The sequence below is a fragment of the Camelus ferus genome, chromosome 1 (genome assembly GCF_009834535.1).
Source record: "Camelus ferus isolate YT-003-E chromosome 1, BCGSAC_Cfer_1.0, whole genome shotgun sequence".
Taxonomy (NCBI): Eukaryota; Metazoa; Chordata; class Mammalia; order Artiodactyla; family Camelidae; genus Camelus; species Camelus ferus.
The window spans coordinates 78,869,263-78,888,437 of NC_045696.1; the positions used below are offsets into that span (position 1 = coordinate 78,869,263).

At 36.9% G+C, this 19,175-nt stretch overlaps 1 protein-coding gene across 8 annotated transcripts in view; it reads right to left on the bottom strand.

Annotated features, from left to right (window-relative positions):
- The window catches only part of NLGN1 (neuroligin 1), a 756,644-nt gene that overhangs the window by 17,656 nt on the left and 719,813 nt on the right, over positions 1-19,175 (bottom strand). The window lies entirely within an intron of this gene.

Genomic DNA, 19,175 nt, shown 5'->3' on the forward strand with positions numbered 1-19,175 from the left:
AAAGATGTAGACAAGACGATTTAGCACCCAGTCTCTGGGCTACCTCCATCTGAACTCTTGCCAAATTATATTATCACTGGTGTATTGGTCTATTTCCCTGAGTAGACAGAGGACATCTTTTTGTTCCTGACACTTAACTTAATTACCACTGAATAAATATTCCATGAAATAATCAATACATAAATAACAAACAAATGAACTTCCTAGCAGGACTCCTATCACGCGGCTCTCTTGCCTGATGGAGAATGTAGCAAAATTTGCATAGCGCCTTTCACTTGCTTGTCCAAATACCCTAGGGACGGGATAATATTAATATATACTATGTTCAATACATTTAGAATCTCCTTTGTAATTTTGGAATAAAAATTTTCTGTTTAAGAAAAAGCCTAAGCACTATAATAATCTTGAATATTTTCTTTTAATCTCAAAAGTCATCAAAACACTTCAGTCATTGCAATGAGACAGAACCTATCTCTGATTCCATCACTTCACTCTCATCCACTGGTTCTTCTCTGCAAAGTACCACTGTTCTTTGGCTTGTTTAAATGGTCAACTCTTATTCAGTCTCGAAGGCTCAGTTCAAATATCGTTGTTGGGAGAAATTTAGACACAGTCCATGTTCCTCTAAATGCCGGGTTTACTCTGGACATCCTTTTATAAGTATATACCAACAGTGGATTGTAATTATTTGTTTGACCCTCTCCCCAGATGGGGCACAGTGCCTTCCCTATAAGAGGTGCACAGCAAGTGTTTGTGAAGTTAAAGGTGACTATTTCTAAGTGCCCTTGATTCCAGAAAAAACAGTTAAAAATGCATATGGCAAGAAAGAACTGGTTAATGATTTCTTTTTATGTATAGCCTGAATAGGTATATAGTTGGACTATTCTGGTTTACAAATACCAGAAAAATCCAGCACCATTCCTAATGTTACGTAGACTCAATCACTAAGGAAAAACTAAACACCCACAAGATAAACCTAATGAAGGTAATATGTTTACTTTCATCTAATACAATTATCCATGATTATAAGCATAATAGATTCAAAGGCGAAAACGAAGAATGGTGTAAGCATTCTGCAACAAATGGTCTACAAACACACGGAGAAAGAGAAAAGCCTCAGGTTAAAAGTAGCGAAGGCTACAACATAAAGACAGTTACACTAAGATACTTCCCAGTAATCAGATCTCTGATTAAATTTGAATGAAAATCCAAATTGTTCACTCTCCCAAATTTCAACTTATGAAGACCTTTTTTTTTTTTTTAATCTAACTTTTTCTAGGAAGTTTCAATCAGTAGTTTTTAAAAGACAAGCTTGTGAACCCTAGATTAGGGCCATATGGCATGCATTTTGGAGCAGCTGTTAAGCCTACATAAAGGCACTAGAACAGGGGCCCAAAATATCCGGAGGCAAACCACTAATTCCAGCGTCCAGGGCAGCACACCGGCAGCTAGCCTCGGGTAATCTTATTTACTAGCGCCAAAGGGATATGTGATAGGTCTTGATTAGATGTTAACAATAAATCCACCTCATATTGAAAATTGGAATAATTCTTGGCTTTTGGGTTCTACTGAAACCTAAGTAACAGGGTGACACTGGCCCCTGCAACCCATCAGAAATACTGCCTGAAGCCCGAAATCCACTGTTATGTTAACCAGTGAAGGCTCATCGCAGGGGAAATTATTCATGGAACTCGGCCCTCAGTTAGAGAACTTTTTCAAAAGTTTTCCCGGCCCAGTAGTTCCTACAGTAGCTAATGTGGATTTCCAGCTCAGAGGGTCATGGAATGCTGTTCGATAGCGAAGGAAATATTAAAACAAATAGAAGGTCAATTTAGAAGAAGCAATGATCTGAATCTCCCCCAGGGTGCCCTCACATTAAGCTTGGATTGGTAATTGAAAATAAATCTTTTATGTCTGGGTGACAAGGCTGAGGTCCGGTCCTGGGTGCAGTTTTCTCGGAGCATTATACTTTCCAGCTTGAAGTCCCTGTCCTTTTGGGCTGATTTTGACCTGTAATGCCACAGTAGGATGCTGGCTGCCAAGTGATTAGCTATTCAAGAAAAAAAGTGAAACTAATCTCCGTATTAATATACATGAGGTGAAATGAGAAAGAATCTGAGACTTGGAGGCACAGAGACTGATGTAACAAGCTGTGCAGTGAGGCATACTCCCCCGGATCCAGTGGCAGAATCAAACCCCAGAGAGGCAGGGTGACATTTGGCAGAGGTGGTGCAAGAGACAGTTGCTGTGGGCTGAAGTGACAGCTTGATTTTCTAGCACTCTAATGTAAAGAGTTAGTCCTTTTTCAGAATAAAAAGAGCATCCTGTTATTATGCCACTTAGTAAAAGGCATACAAGTGCAGAATTCAGTTTTTTTTCCTTTTACTTTGAGGGTTGGAAGGAAGCTATATTGAAGACAAGGTATGAGTTTTTAAAAACTTTGCTAACTTACAAAGCACATCTACATCAATTTGTAGTTTCTAAAGAACCTATGTATAGCCTATCTGCCCTCTGTTAGAAATGCCCCTTCTTTCTCTTGAAGAGTCAGATAATCATGAAGACCCATTAATATCACAAATAAGAATTTTTATATGAAAATTAGTTCATTAAATCAACATTCATTGGGCACCTCCTTTTTGCCAGACACTCTGATAGTTGCTCAATATATAGTCTAGTAAGACATGTCTCCTGTTATTCAGAAAGTTAGATTTTATTCAAATATTTCTCAAGTGTATTTCTTGGCCTTCCTGCAATCTCACCCCACAGAGAGTATGTGAAAATGATTCTTTAGAATCAGAATGTCTGAGGAAGGTGTCCAGAATCTCTGGGGGGTGAAATCTGCACTTTCTACAAGTCCCCAGGTGATTTCCACATACACTAAAATTTGAGAACTATGATGCCTTAAAGGTAAAGAATGTAAGGAATTCCTACCAAAAATATTAGGGCTGGAAAGAATGTTAGTAAGTAACTAGGGCAATCACATAGTTTTACAGATGAGAAAACTGAGGCATCAGAGAGTGAATGTAAATTGCCTGATGTCACGCAGCTGTTGAGGACCCCCATTTTCCCATCATTTCCCCCATTTTCCTATCTTCTAAGCCAAATGTTTGCAAAGGGTAAGAAACAGGCTGTGGGTTTCTTTACTCAGACTTATTCACAACATTGTATATGTCCCCTCTTCTTTTTGTTTGACCAACCAGCTATTTCCATGTAATAGTGTTTTGTGTTATAGGTCTGTGATGGCAAAAGTTTGGTCTATGAAACTACGTACTCTGTTGACCTGCTCTGCAAGGACTACCTTTCATCTGCCCTGAACTATTGTAGACAAGCAGGGGTATTTTTCCATGCAAAAATCAGTTCTCCCACAACAACAACAACAAAATGAATGTGCAAAGTCTATTCTATGCAACTTTATTAACTTTTCTTGCAGTTAAAAATGTTGATTTTTATCTACAAATTATCCTTCTAGTTCCAAAGGAAAGGAAAAGCTGGATTTTAAAATGTGGGGCAATAAAATCCTTCCTATTACTTTTACATTTCTATGTACCTTGGGAAAAATTTTCTCTTATCAATTAACTTTATTATTCTCTTTCCTAGGAAATTCTTTTCTGAGTCGAATTAGCTATGTGATTAAGACAGTTTCCTTTTGTTCTGCACTCAGAGAAGATGGAAAACATCTGGCAGATTTTTCTGGCAGGATATTCAAGGAAAATCTTTACCCTTCAGGCAAAATAGTCCAAATCTTTTTTGTCTACATTGTAGGAATCTATTCCCCAACTCTTATATAAATGTATCAGTACTTGATACAGATGAATATCTGTTGATCAGAGCCAAGTTATAGTAGTTTAATTTGCAATTTATTTGAATAAAGTCAATTATAACAAAAGCAATGTTATAAATTCCATGGAAAATCATTTGCTCTTTAGGTGTTTCACCTGTTATCCAAGCCAAGAGAAAAGTCATTATGCAGCATGCTAAGAATTTTTTCGAGCTTATATAAGGGAAAGGCCGCTGGTATATTGCATTTGACCAGCTCTGCCAGGTGCCATAGGGTTGCTCATTAACCCAGCCCCCTCATAGTGAGGAAATTGTCACGGCACAATGAAGTTGGCCTCCAGGGGGCGCCTCCTCCCAATTTACACAAAGGTGCCTGATGTAGCTGCTGGCCCAAGAGGTCCACAGCAAGCTTCTGCAAATCGTTTAGGATTATATTTGTGTATAAACAGGCTTAGACTCTTTCCCCATCCCACTCTTCTTACAAAGAAAAAATAATAGTATATTTTACACTGCAAATCGGTCCACTATTAAGTGAACATAATTTGTAAAGTTTTCATTTCTTAGTAACAATTTCTCTGAATATTTTAGAGTTATTAAAAATAGCAGTTTTCTGTTTTGTTAACTGTTGTACATAGTTTCCTTTTGTTTCTTAAAATTAGACTTGGTTAATATTGCACTCCTCAAAGATGAAAAATTCCACCAAAGTGAGTGTGATGGGCTGACTCATGAAAAACAGGCAGCCCCTGTGATAGGTGCAAGTTTGGCAAAAGAGCAAACCTTGACTTCCTACTTAGCTGAGCTGGTACAGTCATTCCATCCTCAATGGTAAAACAAAAAAAGCCCTTTCCTTACTAAAAACAGCATGTCAGATTCCACCAGAGAAACTTCACTCGGAGAAACAAGCACGGCTTCGAGGGTAAGAAGGGGTGATCAGTATTTGATTACATATATCCTAGGTCACAGCCCTCACTTCCCCGAGCTGGGCTGCAGATCCTCTTAAATTATTTGTGATCAGATGCAAAGAATGTTAACTTCTCAAACTCAGCTTCCAGACCCAGCACCAAGCCTGCTCCACTAGTGCAACCTCCTTCTCCTTCCCTTTTTTCCAGCCTCTTTGATTCAGCCAAGTCAGACTTCTATTCCTTTTTCCCCGAGTCTTCCTCCAGGCTATCAGCTACATCCGTGTTCTACTTGTATTTCATTTGCCACCTGAAAGTTTCTCTGCACTCCAGTCTCACTCCTCAAGCTACCATTTTTTTCTTTTACAACCCTTTCCCCTGAACACAAACAGATCCCTAATTTAAACCAAATAAATAAAATTCAAATTTAAAAAACATTTTAATATATACACTATAAAAAGTTATATATATATAATATATAATATATATGGTCTTTCCAGAATACTAATTACATGATTTTTACTAATGCCTATTCTATTATATAGAAATTAATAATAATTATTTTCCTATATAATATAACTATGTCCTCTGTAATATAACTAGAATTTATTGAGAATCTTACATTATGCTAGGTGCCTGGTTAAGTGCTTTGCATACTGTATTTCATTTTACTTAGATAATAACCCTAAATAGTAGGTAAAGGTTTGAGGTCACCTAGTGAGTTAACGACAGGGTAAGACTTAAAGGCTTTGTCCTGGAAAAAAGCATGCACTTAATATTTTGAAAATGAAGTTTTGCCTTTATGTATGATCTTTTTTAAGCAAACTATTCCTCTGCTATAGCAATCTAAAGGATGACTTTTCCTGGGCTTCTGAGCATTTCTCTTCTGAACACTTAACTTTTTTCTCCTTTAACAAATCATCCAACCTATATAACCTCCTTTCATTCCTTGATAATATAATCTTCTCCTTACCCTAGGTCATACAGTAGAACAAATGCATGCTCCATTTGTGACAATGAAACACAGCAGCCTCCTTCTTACAGGACAAAGGCACAATCAGAGAAGAGAAAAATAACTAAGCGAAAAAGGAAAGTGAGAGAAAACTCCCCTGGTTTTAAACATAACTCAGCAGAAAATTTGTCTTTCATCTAAAGTATTTCCAGGCTAATGACTTGTGGTTTCTTCAGCCTTCATTTAAGTAGAACAGGACTCACTTTTCATAAAGCAGGTAAGTGGATAAAGTCCTTATTCATTTCCACATTAATTTTAAAGGGACTGTGAACTAGCTTCACTTGATATCAGCACTCATCTCAGAGAGAGCCGGCTGTCAGAGCTCCTGGGGACAGAGCTGTCTCGTCTTATTTCAGGAGAGGGGTATGTTCCTTGGTCATGCAGCTTAAAGAGATTGGCATTAGATCTCTGCCCTGAGTGCTCCGTTCTTCATGTCTTCTGCACAGGACCATGCAGTTCTTGGGGGGAGGGTTCTCTTAATTATTAGAATAGGTCTTAGAGTTCAGCTCAAGAGAAAACGCACTGGAGCATGTGACAGGCACAGCACTGGGCACTGAGTTTAGAGAGGCATGGAAAAAAAGCAACACGTAGATTAGAACAATCACAGTATAATAAAAATGAAGGAAGAAATGCAGTTCTCAGCTTGCTGCTGTTCATAAAGGAAGCAGTGACATAATATCGAAGACGGGAGAAGGGCACTATACAACAGGTGTTTTGACATCGAGCAATAGGAACTTCAGGTGTGCTCCATTTCGTTCAGAGTCTAAGGCTGTATCATTAACAGACAAAGGCGTGGGCACCAATACGACTGTTATAGTCTCTTTAGGGCTCCTCACAAGTTTCATATGAAACTTTCAGTTGTATATGGGGCCATCACAAATCTTTTGGGCATGGAGAAGCCACAGAGTAGAAGGCAGAGAAGCAAGAGTGGGGAAAATGACCGTATGGGAGTAATATAAAGAACTCTAATGTCAAGACTGTATACTGGATTACTGTGTCCATTTTTGATTCTAACCTCCCACACTATAATCTGAAATACCATCTTTATACTAAAATTCTTTATTTTGCAATAAGTCCCCAGTACATATCCTAAAAAAATCATAAGTATTCAATACACGTTTGCTGAATTGGAGGCTATTCATAGTTATTGTGGATAATCTTTATAAATAATTATGTACATGATTCTTTTCCATATTAGAATATAAACATTTGAATGAGATTGAGGGGAGGGAAAAAATCATATTTATAGCCCCTGCCAGCCTCTAGCACATGGCAGGCCATCATCTATAGGAGGACACGATGTATGCGTGAATTTGGGTATCATTTCTCCTTGGTCAAAATGGGATCTTGATCTGGCTGAGCTCCACTTGCAAATGTGAAGGTGGAGCTGGAAGTCGGGCTCCTGTCAGTTCCGAAGCTGAACTAATTGTGCAGTGATCCACATCACTCACTAACACAGTCAGCATGGAGGAATGAGTCACAACTGGTCTGTTTATTTCTTGCGTACAGACACAGGCTAAAAACATGTCCTGTGGATGATAACTTTTTTCGAGAATCTGTCATTTACCTGTATCACACAGCTGCAAATTTTTAGGCAAACTTACAGACACTCTCAGTCCTCCTTCAGATGAGGTCAGACATTGGAGCAAAGCAGAGCAGAAGCCATCACTGTGGAGACTGAAAACGCTAGTCTTTCAGAGGTGGGAGGCTTCCCGCTGAGATGGCTGTTAGTGACTTCCTGTGATAGCTGTCATGGCTGTTGGCTTAGGCTCTCTATCTCATCTCCGAGCTAGGCTGCTTGACTGGTGAATGATGAATGCAAGTTGGTCTAGCTGACAGCTGTCTACTACCCAGGGACTATAGATAACTGTAAGTAAAGTTAAAAGAGTGGAGAGACTTCCCGGCTGCACTGATAAAATCATTTAGATGAGAAGTTTGCATAAGAGGTAGAATTGTGGGAGAGAGCTAAGACAAGAAGGATGTGCCACAAAGTCCTCCATAAAGGTTCTGAGAAACAGATTCTTAAGGGAGAAATGGAGGTGGGCTTTTCTCTCAAAGATCTTGAACATACCTTCTGCCAGATAAGAGTGAAGAACTGATCTTAAGAAGCAAATGAGGGAGTGGAGAGACTGTTGAGGTCAAGGATTATTTTTACAGTTTCTAGGACATGTGTATCCCTAGGGCTTACCATATAATAGGCTCTCGATAAACATACATGGACTTGAAATGAAAATGGGCACAGAACTGTCAAGACTAGAGAATCACCATTGACGTTGGTATCTAAGTAATGCCTAAAAACAAAGACGACTCATAAATTTTATTGGCATTATAAAGAAGTATAGGCAATCTTCCCTAATGCATGATTGATTCACAGTAATCTAGAGAATGCTTAAGATGTATCAGTCTTCAGATTTGGAAATGCTCCAATTAAATAGGCTCTTGAGCTACTGGTTGTTGAGGATTATTCTATTCCGTATGCCTACCTGGTCCATAACATAACAATGATAAGGATCAATGGGCACTTAAGTTGGATTAGCTCCACGCACTTGTCACTTTCCTCTCTTTGGTTCGTACTGATTCTGTCCATCAGTGAGACCATCTGCTGATTGTCAGAGCCATTTTTCCCACTGCAACAAACTTAACCTCCCATTAATTCATGAGTATAATTCCTCTAGAATCCAGAAAAATTTCTTATTAAAAATGGAACTAAGGTTATCCTGGTGAGTTTTTTCATAAAGCATAGCCTGCCTATTCTTCACACAAAAGTTTGTCTGCATGTGGAAAGCTGGTTTTGCAGTTATAACCAGTTGGATTTAGAGATAAGATCATATATAGAGCAACCAATATGCTCAAAGATCAATGACTTCATTTCCATTAAATTTGACTTAGTCGAAATAGGTAAGTAAATATGTGGTGGGAATCCTGCCGCTTCTGCATTTCTTTTAGATCCTTCTGCTTTCTTCTAACCTCAGCAGGCCCTAACCAGGGCCAACACTGCCATTCTTATTTCTAAAATACTTGTTTGGGGACTAGCTAAATAATCTGATGAGTGAATGACTACTGGGTGTTTAGGAGTCACTTAATGTGTATCCCTAGGGTTTGTCACATAATAGGTAGTCAAGAAATATACCCTGAATTGAATAAAAAAATGGGCCCAATTTTGTCAAGGTTACAGAATCACCTTTGGTGTTAATCTCCAAGTAATGCCAATTAGGTTACAATTAGGTAACATATTAGGTTACTGTATTAGGTAATATTTTCATGTAATAGGAGACTTTTGGAGACAATATTCGGAGATGGTTGTAAGTCTTAAGAATGTGAAAAATAATTAGGCAGAATATTTGAATCAAAACATAAATTGATCAATTTGTTCATATAGAGAACTTACGGAACTTACTTTTAGAAGACACCTAGAGCTGTAATCCTTGATATGGATAATATTTACTAGTGATATTGAGAATTGGGAATCAATTTCATCATTACTTCATAGTCTTTGTAAGGATAATTGTATCTATATCTATTGAGTTACTGTGTATTTAGAGACCATATTTATTTTCTTCATGGTTTTTAATTCCAGGTGAAAACTATTAAACCAGTAATATTTTCCCAGATGATACTGGCTGGGAAAAAACCAGAAGACTACAGTTTTAAAACAGAAGACTGCTTTAATAAACAGTTGCCTATTAATACTCAGCAGTAACTGGCAATATGTTCTTCCAAAGGTTTTTAGAATTGGTAGAACGGGATGCCTAATACCGAGTTCACTCATGGTGCCCTCCCCACCATCTCGACAGAAAGCTTACGTCATGTTTCATCTGTTAGACAACAGCAGCTATGTAGGAGAGCTGGTTAAAAAAAAAAAGTAGGGGTGGTTGCCTCTTGAATTAAAAATCACAGAGACTCTAAATGCCACTTCGGAAGAAATGAGTGCTATGAATCTACACTTCCCAAATGGAATCCAGGGAGATTAAGCTACTGCTGGTGGCACATCTGTTACACAAAACAGCTGCATCAGAGGGTATAGATTAAAATAGAAATAGATGGTGTAGATGCTCTTTTGGCTCCAGAACATCCTTATAAAACACCTAGTCACACACAGTCTCCCTCTAATTTTCTAGCAACAATTTAAATAAATACAAGATGTCAGACAATAGTCCCAGTTCAGGGAAAAAAAGGGCTTCAATTCCACCCAAGTTAATTGAGGCTAGAATCATTCCTGCGACATCTACGGCAATTTCACATTGGTGCACTTCAATTAAGGAATAATAAGAGTGCAAAGTAATTTATACTCATAGATTAGATGTCCTCTGTGAAAAATTACCGATTAACTCAAAGGCGGCCTCTGGAGTGCTCACCAAGCATTTTAATGGGGGTCTCTCTCTCACCTCTTGTCCTAATATCTGGTCAGAAACTAGCAACACTCTAAATTTGCCTTTTAAAAGACTCAATATACCTGTTTTGCACATCTATGACATCCCCTTTAAAAAATTCTCTAAACCACAATTGTTTTGCAGTAATCAATTTTAATCATCTCTTATTTTTCTATTATTTTCCCTACACTTTTTTTTCCCTTTTGTTTCGATTCTCCCAGTTTTACTTAGTGTGAAAGGGCATTTTCTTCAATGAAATAACAATAAAAAGACATTTTTGGGGGGAGGAGAATAATATTGTTATTCAGTTGTTCTGTGTTGTATTTCCACCTCAATGAGCACACATAACTCTCAACAATAGAAAACGTGGTGTTTGTAGTAGAGAGCAGATTCTTAATTACTGTTTTCTCCAATCCCAAGTTTTAAGCCTTAGTAGATGATGATTTATAGAGAATTTTGTGCATAATATTTGACCTTTTTAAACTCTCCACAAATTAAGCAGGAGGATTATCATTTGATTATCTGTTCTCAAATCAGTACTGTCTTCTTTAAGTGTCTAAAGGCATGGTTAAGAAACATTAAATAAAGGGGAGAAAGGCTGAAAGTAGCTTTATTGAAACCATTACTCCCTTTCCCTTCATCAGTTATTATCTGAAGAAAAACAAACTAAAACATAAAAGAAAATCTGCATGTATATTTTATGAGGAAAAGAAGTGGTCTACTTTCAGTAGTCAGTAATTGTTCTAAGAGATGAAAGACCAAAAAAACATAAGGGAAACACGTTGACTTGCCCCTTTTCCCGGGGATGATGTTAAGTGTCAGAGAGCTTGGACCTGGTAAGTCAGAAAATCTGGATGCTAAGGGGAGTTCTGCCAGGTATTAAGGATACGAATCTTGGTGAACATTCTGAGTTTTCTGAAGAGCGGCCAGTACCTCAGTAGGCTGTTGTGCTGGCTAAATTGCATTCCATGTGCTGACTCTGTGCGCTCAGGGCAGCTGCCATTTTTGTAGGGCACTTTTCAAACAGGACCCCAGAAGAACTTCTAAAATGTTTGTTTCTATCTGCAACAAGTATTCGGCAGCTCTTTTTCTAAGAATGAGGAATTACTTATGTTGTCATTAGTGAGAGCCTGTGGCACCACCAACCTAATGTGACCTTCACAGAACGTATTAGGAAAGTTTAAAGAGAAGTTGGGATGGAAAAAGCAATAGAGAGGGGCATTTCAAGAAAGAAAAGGCCCTTCCATCCCCAGTACCCACTCTAAAAACAAACAAACAAACAAACAAACCTAATTACTAACCCCCTAAAAAAATTTAAAAGAAAAAGAAAAAGGCCCAGGGGCAGGGACCTAGCTAATTAAATGTTAGGTAAAAATTTCTGAGCTTACAGTCATTAAAATGTGGTTCTGTGTTTGGCTTGGAAGTCTTGCTTGTGGCAGCAGTGAACTTACGCTGCTTATTTATTTAAACCCATGATTGCCATAGTGCCTAAGTCTTCAGCCTCCCACACACAAGCCTGGAAAGCCACTTAAGTCATTCTGTGAGCCCTGGATCCGGGAAGATAGACATGTTTAAAAGGAAGAATTTAAAGATGATCTTCATCTTCTCTGATGCAAAGGGTTATCAAAGCAGTAGGCAAAGGACATACTTTTTCTAGAAATTAGAAATGTCTGTAAGTGAACATTTAAATATGCCAGTGGCTCGGGCCTGTTTAGATCTTCCACTTAGCTTTGCAAGGCTTGTGATTAAAAATGGTGTTATTAACATTAATTAAACAACCCCAACACACCCTCTCTCAACTTCCCTCAAATAATGGAAAAGACATAGAGAAATAAATGGCTTTAAATGATGATAAAAATCAAGTTAAACTCTGCCAAGCATCTTGGAGAACCTGGAACTGATCATAAAGTTGATCAAACTGGGTTTTATTAATTTAACACCTACAGATCATTTATGATCCACCAGGCAGTTTAAGCAACTTACAAATGTTGACTCACTCGATCCTGATTAATCTTACTAGGTCAGCATTGTTAATATCAGGTAAAATCACAGTTGATTAGTAGCAGAGCCTGGATTTGAACTCAGATGCTCTGACTCCAAAGTCCATGCTCGAAACCAATACACTCTGCTGCTGTGAAGACTAGATTATAGGCTGCTTTCTGGGGCAGAGCTGTGGTGTTCTGCCAGCACACAGCCAGATCGGCAAGGATGTGTGTATAGGTGGCTTTATTGATTTAGAACCTGTCTCCCCCAAAACTGTAAGATCCTGGAGGTCTCCTCTGTGATAATTTTGTTCTTGTATATGTTAAGTACCAGGAAAGTGTTCAAAAAATTTTTTTTTTATTAGCAGGTAAGTGTATGCCTGAATGCTGGCTTCCGGCTCAGAAGTCTGAGGTCAACATCTACATTCATCTCTACAGCATGAGAACTGCCTTTTTTTAAAAAAAAATTAATTGTCTTTTTTTTTAATGAAAAAAGCAGTACACTAAAGAAAACTTGAAACCTGAAAAAGAAAACAAAAATAGAAACATGAAATGGAGAAAAAAATAAATCACTCAGTTCTTACTAGAAAGACAGGAAAACAAAGAGTTAGGTTATGAAATAAGAATTTTAAAACAATATGGAAAGTTATTAAATTTCCTAGTAGTTAAAATGATTATAATAGGACTTTATTCATCTCTGCTTTTCTAGGACGAAAATAAAGGAGAAAAATAAAGGGGAAAAAACGATTGTGTTCAAAGTGGTGTAGAACTCTCAAATCTAACTTTTGTCATTTTTAGCAACTGTTAGACTAGGACAGAACTTGTTATTTTAAGTAGACACTAAATAAGTCATGAGACACCATCTCAGTTGTAAAGTGGAAGATGTGGCACAAAGAATACATTTTGGAAACTGGTGGAAGTGTGGGAGCAGAACAGAAACAGCTGAGGAAAAAGGTAGAATCTAGCATCTCCCCTGGGTTGGTTGCAGAATTCCCCTGACGAGACATTGTCCATCTAGGTTCCTGAGTTGGGACCAAAGTATGGAAAGAATCATAAATCCTCTTACATATATAATGTTCTTGAATTATTTCAAGATGAATGCAAGCGTGGTATTAATTCTGAGCCCTTGAATATCTGAGAATAGGAATTTTGTTGTGTGTAATATCTTTGGGTCACATTGTTTTTGCCTGAAACTCTATGTTTGCTGTTCTGTTGTCTTCTGGAATGAAGCTGGAGAGAGGGCTGGCCAGGGGTGATTTTTTTTCCTTTCCAGGTATCTTATTGTGCATTGGTTTTGTTGTTTTCTTTATGGACTTTATGGGGGGGAGGGGTTGAAAAAATGAGAGTATGCATTTTTCAATCTTTGTAATTAAAAATTTTTTAGGGCTGGTCTAAATGTGGGTATCTCTTTTCAGTCTTTGCTTATAGTAAAGGAGACTCTTTCAATTTGGATATTTAAGCCATTTTTTCAACTCAGTAAAATTCTTCCCCAATACAGTTCATAATTTTTCCATTCCAATGTTTGTATCTTTCTTAGAAAACTCTACTATTCTAAAGTGAGTTTTCTATATTTTAATAGCATACCTATCATTTTCTACCCCCTCATTTCTACTCTGTTTTCCTCTTTATCCCTATATTACGAGTGGGCTGTTTAAGTATGACCTCCATGTCAGTGAATCAGTTTTCTACCGTATTGATTGTACTCTTTATTAACGTCAATCATTGTGGATTTAAAATCTGCCACTATTATTTAATTCTCTTGATATCCTTCCTTATTTCACTACCCATTTTTTTAAGGTCACCCTGATGTCTTTTATTTCAATCTATTTTCTTCAAGTTGATTTATACCTCCGGTTCAGAGGTAATATATTATACATTCTAGGAAGAATGTCAGATTTCTAAAATTATATTCTGGCTTCGGCACCATTTTCAGAGGGCTGCTTTTCTTTTAGTGTGGGGTACCTTTCTCTTGCTTGATAATGTTTTTAAATAGGAAAATATTTTTTATTTTTGATGTTTTTGCCTTCTTTCCTTGAGCATGGTATCCAAGTCAAATTACGACTTTTGATTTGTTTTCAGTCCTACTCAGTCAACTTTTCCACTGGAAAAATTCCCTTCTTAGATCTAAGACTGGATCGCTGGTTGGTGGTTCCTCTACATGACTTGGTTTTTAGTGTCTACAAATTGAGGGTCTGCCTCTCTCACCAAAACACAAAGAAATAAATGCTAAAACACATAAAGAAATAATAACAATTGTATTAGCTAGCATTCTTTTAATTTCTGAAAGGGGAAACATTTTTAAAGGAATCAAGCAAAAAAAAAAAAGCAACAAAATAAAAGGCACTTATTGGGTCATATAATAAAATAACTGAAAAGTCAAGTGGCATCATGCAAAGGTGAATCCAAAGGTTTAAGCCCTACCATCAGGCCCCTCTCTTGCATGAGTTCTAGAAACAAGGGGCCAAGCGTAGGTCAGTACAGTATAAACATGCTAGACGCAAAGATGTAAGTTCTCATTTTAGGCAACACATCATCCTGCCTTTTAGCTACAGGTATGGAATGGATATGTAACCAGCTCCGAAGTAGGTTATTAATGACCAGAGCCAAGCCATTTCACCCACCCTATTGAGGAGTAACCATACAGTCAGTGTAGATGACATTCCATTTGAGAATAAGTAAAGGAAATTAAAGAGAGACTGAGAGAGAAAGGGACAGATAGAGAATATTATCTACATGACTGACAGTGAGTGCTCATCTCTAAAAATTATTTACCATTGGGATTGGGAAACAAATATAAACAATACTATTTTGCATTCTCCATAGGGTACAAAAATATACAGTATATGAAATTAGATTACAAAGTCATAAAAATAAAATAAGACAACTGGAAATGAAATCTGTAAGGAGGAAAAACACTTGAGAAGCTCCCCTTAGAATAAAAGGACAAAGATATAAAAACAAAGAACAGAAATTAGAGATTGAGAAAATGGCCATGTAACCTTGGAGTTACAGTTACACATTTTAGAGGAAAATAGCATCAGGGCAGTTGCAAAGTAAGCAATTCACAGGTAATAATGAGCCATGCAAATATTTAAGTACAAGGATGATATCTCTCTGGGTTTAAAAATGAATATTCTAATGGCCTAGATTTAAAAGATACAAGTATATGAACACCTACTAGAACAAAATTTTTGAATCGCAAGGATAATTAATACATTCTATTGTCAACCATTACAGGTAAAAAAGTTCCCTACAAAGGAATAAAAGTCTGACTAGCAACTGACTTCTTTGAGACACGAACTAGCTGGAGACAATAGAAAAGGTGCTGCAGAGTTTTCAGGGCAGATCAATTTATGACGTAAAATGTTTTATCCTGACTGAGTATTTATTCACACATGAAAAGACAGAGTAGTTTCAGGTATGCTTGGCTCAGAAATCATGTCCTTTTTGCAGATATTACTTAAAGAAGAACTCCAGCTTACTGAATGATGAATTAGAACTCAGAATTTAAAAACTGGAAAATTGTGTCAATAAAGGACTGGTGTGATGCAAAATTGTTAAACAGAGTTAACTATATATAATTATTATTCTAAATAATCATAGCTTTAGACTGACAAATGGATAAAACATAAAACATTATTGGAATAGAAGCAGTATAAGCTATAAACAAAAACTAATGTGAATTTTTAGGTCTAAACAAGTAGATTATATTAACAAGGCCTTTAAATTGAGAGGGCAGTAAATAATGGTGAAGACAAAGTATCTGAGATTCTCTACATTAAATTAGGAAAGCAAAAATGATTTAATTTTGACTTTACCCATGAATTAACCATAAATATTGTTTGTAATTTCTTAAAAGCAACTCACTAGAATTCAAGTTCCATGTCTTTTGTGTTTTGATTGCTGATGTACCTCAGCTGCCTAGAACATTTCCTCTCATGTAATAGGTGCTCAATATATATTAGTTGAATGAATTAATTAATGAACTTACCCTCAGAGTTAGAAGCATGGTGTGTATGTGTATTTACTTTTATAGATTTGGAAATTGCTATACTCACTGGAAAACTAAAAGTAAAGCCACAGAATCCAAAAAGTAAAAACTAAGAAAATAAAGAGAACTATCAGACATGATAACTAAGATAAAGAATAATAAAAACTAAAGCTAAAATAAGTAAAGCCAAGCAGAGTGGCATTGGCAGTAGATAAAAGTCGGATAAATTCTACCTTTAAAAGATGAAGAATTTCTGACTGCTTAAGGAACAAAATCCAAATACATGCTGATCATAAGCAACATGCAAAAAAAAAAAAAATTAAAAATCCATGGGCGGACAAGCATTACAAGGTAAACAAGCTAAAAGCAAGCATTGGGCAGTATTAAATTTAGATAAAGTAAAAAGTCAGAAAGAAAATATTAAATAACTTATTTTTTTCCCAAAGGAAAATCCACATTCTGGATCAGAGTTATAACCAACAATGAAAATAGTTGTCAATATTTATATGACAAAGAGAACAACACTAAAACATGTAAAATAAAGAAAATTTAAAAGTAATAAGGGAAGCATGGGTAGAAGTACAATTATTTCAAAGACTTTTATGTAACTCTTTGAGCATTTGACAGACTATGTAGGAAATACATATGGACATAGAGAATTCGAATTACATGATCTGAATTACAAACTGCTTGGATTACAGGTTGAATTGATTTGCCTGTATTGAACCATAAGCTCCCTATAGAGAACACAAGTTCATTTCAAGCACCTAGATCCTATTTACCAAAATCGATTATATGCTAGCCCTCAGACCTTTACAGATTTCAAAAAGCATATCAGTAATATTCATTCCATCATTTATTTATTACTATTTATTGAGGGCCCACCGTGTACTAGCACTCTTCCAAGCACTGGTGTTACAGCAGTGAACAACACAGACCTACTCCCTGCCTTCTTGAACTTTAATTCTGGGTGAGGGAGACAGGAATAAACTCATAACAGGAAATATATTGAATAGCAGATAGTGAAAAGTGCTAGAGAGAAAAATAAAGGAGAGTAAAGGGGAACGATGCTGGGGGGTGAGTGATGATTTGGTAAGAGTTTGCTTTCTTTCTTGCCTTTTTGGGGTCATTTTTCTCAAACCTCCTGAGAATTTGGGCTATTCTTAGCTCTGCTTTTTAAGAAAACACTATTCTATTTGGCGTGAAGCCTTTTGTAATTTTACATAAGTTGTCTGACCATAATACAGAGGATAACTTAACAAACCCACACTTTTAACATTCAAGTAGCAACCGTAAGTCCTATTTTTAATCACAAAGGACATAAATCAAAAATAACAAGCCTATTAAGGAGGATTTTCCATTTTTAATTAAAACATATCCCTTATTTCACTTTTTCTGGGTCTTGGGAGTCTGCACTTATGATGCATCTGACTAGGATATTATAAGAGGATAATTGGATGCCATGTACTAAAAAAGGTCTGTTAAACCACTGAGCTGGACTCACGTTATCTCAACAAACACAGAGAAGTGCTGGAGGGTGAACAAGTAACTGAATTGAGAAGTATGTGCTCTCCATTGTTCCCTGCTTCACTCCAGCCTCACTGGAGTTAATTATTACTACTCCCTAGAACTGAGGTCTCAGGAGGAAGAGAAGTTCAGGGGAAGGAGACGGAAAGTGTGGGAGTTACACACTTTGCATATACCAAGAAGGGGTAGGGAGGTGGACAATTCTTGTTTAATCCCCTATTTCACTGGGTTAAATGTTCCTAAGAGTAGATTTCAAAATGAATTTAGGGGAGACATCCTTAAACTTCAGGGCATATGAAATCTGTATGAGTTCTCAGCTCAAGTCAGTGACAAGGTGGAGAAAATTCAGACTGAATGCTCTGCATGTTGGTTTGATGATGTGTTAATACTAAAAAACAAAACAAACAAACAAGCTAGCCATCATTAGAACTGTAAGAGCAATGATTGCAATTGCCTTTTATTTTTTTACAAAGTCTAGAAGGACAGGCTATAAAAATATGCATCAAAGGAAGAAACATGAAGGGTAATTATTTTAAAATTTGAGATATAAGATAATTTTAGGAAGAGAAGAGTTCCCTATATATTTTTAAATTGCAGTTATAAACTGCACAATTTTATTTTGCATTAATTTGGTGCTAAAATCATAACTGAGTGATTTAGTGGGGAAGGACTAAATTTCATATTCTTTTATTCACATGGAGCTTAAAGTAGGTTACTGCAAAGAAATATAGAAAATTAAAGTTTAAATGCCCACATAAAGAATAAAAGGAAAAAGAAACTATATGTCAACATGTCATAGGCACAACCAAAAAAATAAGCTAGAAAGTAGCATAGAATACAGATTGTAATAAATACTGAATTTGCATTATTACTAAAGAAGTAAATGGATGGGGTGGTAATAATGACCACTCTTCAGGGATCTGGCATTCACTAAACGCCATCTTCAGTGCAGGGCTCTTTCTGGGTTGAAATTCCCATATTTGCAAATCACTCCTTTGGCTTAAGAGGACACATATCTAAGTATTCAGCTTTCACTATGCCATTAAGCCAAGGAATGTGCAATCCCATAATTTTACAGAAGATTAACCCAGACTTAGAAAGGCAAACCCATTTTTCTCTATAACCACCAGGAAGAGGAACCTTGCAGGTGGAGCCAAGATGACAAAAGGGGCAAGGGTGGAGCACACGAGGCCAGCTTGACTTAGAAGCAGCATCCTAGCTTGGGGCTCTGGGATGACAGAAGGTATGAGAGCCCTGGAGATCAGGAATCATGAGTCTAGAGACACAGGGATTAGGGGAGAACGATACTGTGCAGAGAAGATTAGAACTCCCCAAAGGCAAAATCCACCTTTTACCACTCCTCCAATGCCAGCCTGGTTGGCAGCCTCCCATCTTGAACATCGCAGACACGATGCTTTGGGAAACTTTGGAAGAGTCTGTTGTTCAGACTATTTGTGTCCCCTCCACCATCAGTACCTCTTTTTTTGTCGTGAGCTAGTCATCCACATCCTAGACTCCTAAGGTCCTAATTTTCACCATTCCCCTTTGTAAATCCATCCTTAGTGAGCTGATTCTGATAAACATCAATCAAAAAATTAAATTCCATTTAACTAAATA